Source organism: Arachis hypogaea, chromosome 14 (assembly GCF_003086295.3).
Source record: "Arachis hypogaea cultivar Tifrunner chromosome 14, arahy.Tifrunner.gnm2.J5K5, whole genome shotgun sequence".
NCBI classification, from domain to species: domain Eukaryota; kingdom Viridiplantae; phylum Streptophyta; class Magnoliopsida; order Fabales; family Fabaceae; genus Arachis; species Arachis hypogaea.
This window is the reverse complement of record NC_092049.1, coordinates 70071239-70078971: the sequence shown is the minus strand read 5'-3', so window position 1 is coordinate 70078971 and position 7733 is coordinate 70071239. Positions and strand designations below refer to the sequence as shown.

At 37.0% G+C, this 7733-nt stretch overlaps 1 non-coding gene across 1 annotated transcript; it reads right to left on the bottom strand.

Annotated features, from left to right (window-relative positions):
- Window positions 1–7389: 7389 nt before the first annotated feature.
- On the bottom strand, window positions 7390–7497 carry LOC112746756 (small nucleolar RNA R71). The gene has a single exon (XR_003174622.1). It is a non-coding gene; the product is annotated as a small nucleolar RNA R71 (small nucleolar RNA).
- Window positions 7498–7733: the final 236 nt, after the last annotated feature.

Sequence of the window (7733 nt, the reverse complement as noted above, 5' to 3'; positions counted from 1 at the left end):
AGTGTTGAAGTTCCTCCAGAAACATATATTCAGCAGGTTTGGTGTCCCTAGGGTACTAATCAGTGATGGGGGCACTCACTTCTGCAACAAACAGCTTTACTCTGCCATGGTCTGGTATGGGATTCGCCACAAGGTGGCGACTCCATATTATCCACAGATAAATGGGCAAGCTGAAGTTTCTAACAGAGAACTGAAAAGAATCCTGGAACGGACTGTAAGTACCCGTAGAAAGGATTGGGCACAAAGCTTGGATGATGCTCTGTGGGCTTACAGAACAGCATTCAAGACTCCTATAGGGACCTCTCCGTACCAACTTGTGTATGGTAAGGCTTGTCACCTGCCCGTGGAACTGGAACATAAGGCCTACTGGGCAACCAGATTCCTAAACTTTGATGCCAAATTAGCTGGAGAAAAAAGATTGCTCCAGCTGAATGAGCTCGAGGAATTCAGATTCACTGCTTTCGAAAATGCCAAGCTTTATAAAGAGAAATCTAAAAGGTGGCATGACAAAAAGATGTCATCTAGAATCTTTGAACCGGGACAAAAGGTTCTGTTGTTTAACTCTAGGCTCAGGCTATTCCCAGGGAAACTGAAATTCGGGTAGAGGGGACCATATATGATTACAAGTGTATCACCATATGGTTATATGGAACTTCAAGACATTGATTCTGATAAGAAGTTCATTGTTAATGGATAGAGAATCAAGCACTATCTTGAAGGCAATGTTGAGCAAGAGTGCTCAAGGCTAAAGCTAGATTAAAAGCTCAGCAAGGTCCAGCTAAAGACAATAAAGAAGCGCTTGCTGGGAGGCAACCCAGCCATTGGGAAGACTTTTTCTGTTACTTTGCCCTGTTCTTGATTTTATTTGTTTATATAAAGTTCATTGCTACTAAGGTAAAGAGTCAATTGTATAAGTTCACAGGGTTACAGAAGGATTCAGCACACAAAATAGAGAAAGAGAGCTCACTGGCAAGAAAATGCCAGTAAAAGTCTGTTTTGGGCGTTCAACACCCAAAAGAAGCATCCACTGGGCGTTGAACGCCAGTAAGGATAGCTATCTGGGCGTTAAACGCCAGAAAGAAGCGTCTTCTGGGCGTTGAACGCCAGAAAGAAGCTCCTTCTGGGCGTTTAACGCCAGATTTACAGCGTCCTGGGCGTTCAGAAAAACGCCCAGTGACAAAGGAGTTCCTGGCATTCAACACCAGAAAGAAGCAACTGTTGGGCGTTGAACGCCCAGGAGAAGCAGCAATTGGGCATTAAACGCCCAAAACATGCAGCGTTTGGGCGTTTAATGCCAGGATGGTGGGGAGGAGGTAAATTCGTTTTTACTTCATATTTTTCATTTTAATTTTAATTTTCATGTTTCAATCATGATTTCTTGCATAAACATGTTACAAACCACTCCAAGAGGCAAGAAAGAGAGTATTCCAAAACCACTTTGGAATCAAGGGAAGTTCTTAACCAAAGAACATTCAGACCATTACTACAAAATAATGGGTCTAAGATCAGTGATCCCGGAAGTCAAGTTCGATCTGAAAGAAGATGAATATCCGGAGATCCAAGAGCAGATTCGAAACAGGAACTGGGAAGTCCTAGCTAATCCTGAAACAAAAGTGGGAAGGAATATGGTTCAGGAGTTCTACGCTAATTTGTAGCAAACAGACAGGCAGAGAATATCTGGAACTGCCCTCTATGACTATTGGACTATGGTCAGAGGAAAGATTGTTCACATCCACCCTGACAAAATCAGGGAGATCTTTAAGCTACCTCAGCTGAAAGATGACCCAGACTCCTTCAATAGGAGAATGATGAGAACAAACAAGGGCCTGGATAAGATTCTAGAGGATATATGCATCCCTGGAGCCAGGTGGAGCACCAGCAGCAAGGGTGTCCCAAATCAACTCAAGAGAGAAGATCTCAAACCAGTCGCCAGAGGATGGCTGGACTTCATTGGGCGTTCTATATTGCCCACTAGCAACCGTTCTAAAGTCACCGTCAAAAGAGCAGTGATGATCCATTGCATTATGTTGGGAAAAGAAGTGGAAGTTCATCAACTGATTCCATCTAAATTCTACATACTTGCAAACAAGAACTCCAAAGATGCCAGGTTGGCTTATCCAAGCCTAATCTCTATGCTCTGCAAAGATGCTGGAGTAAGGATAGGAATAACTGAGTACATCTCAGTGGAGCAACCAATCACTAAAACCACAATGGAAAAACAACAAAATGCAGGATGATCCCATCAAGAGGAGGGCGCAAGAATTCCTCCCGGAAGTCCCTCAATTTGAATATTGGGAACAGCTTGAAGCATCTGTCACCAAGTTGTAAGAATCTATGGACCAAATAAAGGAAGAACAGCAAAATCAAAACAGTATGCTCTGCAAACTGCTCAGGGAACAAGAAGAGCAAGGGCGTGACTTAAAGGAACTGAAGCATCAGAAGTTATCTCTTGAAGGAGCAAGCACTCCACAGACTAGAGGAACATCCACATCCCAAACTCAAGGTTGTTGAGCTCTAATCTTAACCTTAACTCTGTGATAATTGTTCTTATTTTAGTTTTACCTTAGAAGTTATAGTGGTAATTAGTAGTTATTTTATCTCCAATTAAGCTATAATTTATTTTTTTCATCATCATTAAACATGAATAAAATAGAAGATTTTCTTTAGAATAAGGAGGCAATATTTTTCAAATTTTTAATAAAACAAATTCTAATTGTTTACATGTGGTGGCAATGCTTTCTGCCTTCTGAATGAATGCCTGAACAGAGCATATGTCTTTGGAATTTGATGTTCTTGAATGTTAAATATGTTGGCTCTTGAAAGAATAATGAACATGAGACATGTTATTGATAATCTGAAAAATCATAAAAATGATTCTTGAAGCAAGAAAAAGTAGTGAATACAAAGCTTGCAAAAAAAAAATAGCAAGCAGAAAAAGCCAATAGCCCTTAAAACTAAAAGGCAAGGGTAGTAAAAAGGATCCAAGGCTTTGAGCATCAGTGGATAGGAGGGCCTAAGGGAATCAATTCCTGGTCTAAGCGGCTAAACCAAGCTGTCCCTAACCATGTGCTTGTGGCGTGAAGGTGTCAAGTGAAAACTTGAGACTGAGCGGTTAAAGTCAAGATCCAAAGCAAAAAGAAGAGTGTGCTTAAGAACCCTGGACACCTCTAATTGGGGACTTTAGCAAAGTTGAGTCACAATCTGAAAAGGTTCACCCAATTATGTGTCTGTGGCATTTATGTATCCGGTGGTAATACTGGAAAATAAAGTGCTTAGGGCCACGGCCAAGACTCATAAAAGTAGCTGTGTTCAAGAATCAACATACTGAACTAGGAGAATCAATAACACTATCTGAATTCTAAGTTCCTATAGATGCCAATCATTCTGAGCTTCAATGGATAAAGCGAGATGCCAAAACTATTCGGAAGCAAAAAGCTACTAGTCCCGCTCATTTAATTAGAATCTGAGCTTCACTCAAAAACTCGGAGATAATATTGCTTCGTGACTTATTTGTATTCTATTTTATTTGTTTAGTTGCTTGGAGACAAGCAACAGTTTAATTTTGGTGTTGTGATGAGCGGATATTTTATACGCTTTTTGGGGTTAATTTCATGTAGTTTATAGGATGTTTTAGTTAAGTTTTTAGTATATTTTCATTAGTTTCTAGGAAAAATTCATATTTCTGGACTTTACTATGAGTTTGTGTGCTTTTCTGTAATTTTAGGTATTTTCTGGCTGAAATTGAGGGAGCTGAGCAAAAATCTGATTCGGGCTGAAAAAGGATTGCTGATGCTGTTGGATTCTGACCTCTCTGCACTCGGAATAGATTTTCTGGAGCTACAGAAGTCCAATTGGCGCGCTTCCAATTGAGTTGGAAAGTAGACATCTAGGGCTTTCCAGCAATATATAATAGTCTATACTTTTCTCAACGATAGATGACGTAAACTGGCATTCAACACCAGTTTCATGTTGTAGTCTGGCGTCCAGCGCCAGAAACAGGTTACAAGTTGGAGTTCAACGCCAGAAACAGGTTACAACCTGGCGTTGAACACCCAAAACAGCCCAAGCACGTGAGAAGCTTTAGTCTCAGCCCCAGCACACACCAAGTGGGCCCCAAAAGTGGATTTTTGCACTATCTATTATAGTTTACTCATTTTCTGTAAACAACTTTTAGAGATTTATTTTGTATCTCATGACATTTTAGATCTGAAATTTATACCTTTTGGCAGCATGAGTCTCTAAACCCTATTGTTGGCGGTGAGGAGCTCTGCAGCGTCTCGATGGATTAATGCAAGTACTTCTATTTTCCATTCAAACAAGCGTGTTCCTATCTAAGATATTCATTCGCGCTTAATTATGGAGAAGGCGATGATCCGTGACACTCATCACCTTCCTCAACCCATGAACGTGTGCATGACAACCACCTCCGTTCTATATTAGATTGAATGAGTATCTCTTAGATTCCATAATCAGAATCTTCGTGGTATAAGCTAGAATTGATGGCGTCATTCAGGAGAATCCAGAAAGTCTAAACCTTGTTTGTGGTATTCCGAGTAGGATTCTGGGATTGGATGACTGTGACGGGCTTCAAACTCGCGAGTGCTGGGCATAGTGACAGACGCAAAAGGATAGTAAATCCTACTCCAGTATGATCGAGAACCTCTAGATGATTAGCCGTGCTGTGACAGAGCATTTGGACCATTTTCACTGAGGAGATGTGAAGTAGCCATTGACAATAGTGACACCTTACATAGAGCTTGCCATGGAAGGAACTTTGCACTTTTGCATGCATGAGGGAAGAGGAATACAAGAGAAAAGCTGAAATTCAGAAGATAAAGCATCTCCAAAATCCCAACATATTCTCCATTACTGCATAATAAGTATTTATTTCATACTCTCTTATTTCTCGTAACTCAATTTGATAAGTGAATTGTTTTCCTGACTAAGAGTTACAAGATAACCATAGATTGCTTCAAGCCAACAATCTCCGTGGGATTCGACCCTTACTCACTTAAGGTATTACTTAGACGACCCAGTGCACTTGCTTGTTAGTTGTGCGAAATTACATAGTGTGAAGTAATTTTCGTGCACCATTGCTCAGATTAGGTAACTTTCTTTTTGTTTTCTTTTCAAAAATCTCCCTCTGTTTTCGAAAATTATTCTAAATTTTTAAGAATGAATTCTAGAGTTTCATGGAACATGTTGAAGCCTGGCTGGCTGTAAAAGCCATGTCTAAATTCTTTTGGACTGAGGCTTCAACTAATTACCACAATGCATGTAATGTCCTACTGAAGCTTGGCTGGCCATTGGCCATGTCTAGTGTTTTGGACTGGAGCTTTCACAAAAGCTTGGCTGGCTATTGAGCCATGTCTAATTCCTGGACCAGAGCTTTAGACTAACATTACAAGGATTCCTGGAGTTCTTATTAAAAATTTTAAATTTCTTATTTTCTTTTTCATATATTTTTTCGAAAAATATAAAATAAAATACAAAAAAACTTTAATAAAATCATAAAAATAAAAAATATTTTGTGTTTCTTGTTTGAGTCTTGTGTCATGTTTTAAGTTTGGTGTCAATTGCATGTTTCTATTTTTCTTGTATTTTTTTTCGAAAAAATTCATGCATTGCATATGTTCTTCATGATCTTCAAGTTGTTCTTGGTAAGTCTTCTTGTTTGATCTTCATATTTTTTTGTTTTGTGTCTTTTCTTGTTTTTCATATGCATTTTCAATTTGTTAGTGTCTAAAGTTTGAAAATTTCTAAGTTTGGTGTCTTGCATGTTTTCTTTTCTTGAAAATTTTTCAAAAATAAGTTCTTAGTGTTCATCTTGACATTCAAAGTGTTCATGGTGTTCATCTTGACATTCATAGTGTTCTTGCATGCATCACATGTTTTGATCCAAAATTTTCATACATTGAGTCTTTGGGTTGTTTTTCTCTTTCTTCATTGAAAATTCAAAAATAAAAAAAATATCTTTCTCTTATTTCACTCATAATTTTTGAAAATTTGATTTGATTTAGTAAAAAAAATTAAAAAATTTAGTTATTTCTTATGAGTCAAATCAAATTTTCAATTTAAAAATCTTATCTTTTTCAAATCTTTTTCAAAAATCAAATCTTTTTCATTTTTCTTTCATATTTTCGAAAATTTCAAATTAATTTTCAAAATCTTTTTCTTATTTTTATTCCATATTTTCGAATTCAATGCTAACAATTAATGTGATTGATTCAAAAATATTAAGTTGTTACTTGCCTATTAAGAAAGGTTCAATCTTTAAATTTTAAAATCATATCTTTTAGTTTCTTGTTAGTCAAGTAATCAACTTTAATTTTCAAAATCAAATCTTTTTAATTTCCTTTCCAAATCCTTTTCAAAATAATTTTCAATCATATCTCTCAATCATATCTTTTTCAAAATCAATTTCAAAATCTTTTCTAACTTCTTATCTTTTTTCAAAATCAATTTTCAAATCTTTTTCAATCAATCTTATCTTTTTGTTTCAATCATATGTTTTTCAAAACTACCTAACTAATTTTCTCTCTAACTTTCGAAAATCACCTTCATCTTTTTCAAAATTCTTTTTTAATTAACTAATTATTTTAATTTTTAATTTTAATTTTATTTCTTTTCTAATTTTCGAATTTTATTTTAATTTCAAATTAAAAACAAAAATATTTTTATTTTAATTAATTAATTTTCGAAATTCCCTCTCTCTCATCTCCTTCTAATTATTTATTTATTTACTAACACTTCTCTTTATCTCAAAATTCGAACCCTCTCTTCCTCTTGGTGTTCGAGTTTCTCTTCTTCTATTCTTCTATTCTTATACTCACATACAGGAATCTCTATACTGTGACATAGAGGATTCTATATTTTCTTTTGTGTTCTCTTCTTTTTCATATGAGTAGGAACAAGGATAAGAGTATTCTTGTTGAAGTTGATCCTGAACCTGAAAGGACTCTGAAGAGGAAGCTAAGGGAAGCTAAAGCACAACTCTCTGGAGAAAATCTAACAGAAATTTTCGAAAAAGAAGACAACATGGCCGAAAACAATAATAATGCAAGGAAGATGCTTGGTGACTTTACTGCACCAAATTCCAATTTACATGGAAGAAGCATCCCAATTCCTGCCATTGGAGCAAACAACTTTGAGCTTAAACCTCAATTAGTTTCTCTGATGCAACAGAACTACAAATTTCATGGACTTCCATCCGATACTGTTAAGACCAATGGGGTTGATCCCGAGGTCTACAGGCTTATGCTTTTCCCGTTTGCTGTAAGAGACAGAGCTAGAGTATGGTTGGACTCTTAACCTAAAGATAGCCTGAACTCTTGGGATAAGCTGGTCACGGCTTTCTTAGCCAAGTTCTTTCCTCCTCAAAAGCTTAGCAAGCTTAGAGTGGATGTTCAAACCTTCAGACAAAAGGAAGGTGAATCCCTTTATGAAGCTTGGGAGAGATACAAGGAACTGACCAAAAGGTGTCCTTCTGACATGCTTTCAGAATGGACCATCCTGGATATATTCTATGATGGTCTGTCTAAGTTATCAAAGATGTCACTGGACCATTCTGCAGGTGGATCCATTCACCTAAAGAAAACGCCTACAGAAGCTCAAAAACTCAGACATGGTTGCAAATAACCAGTTCATGTACACTTCTGAAAGGAATCCTATAAGTAATGGGATGCCTCAAAGGAAGGGAGTTCTTGAAATTGATACTTTGAATGCCATATTGG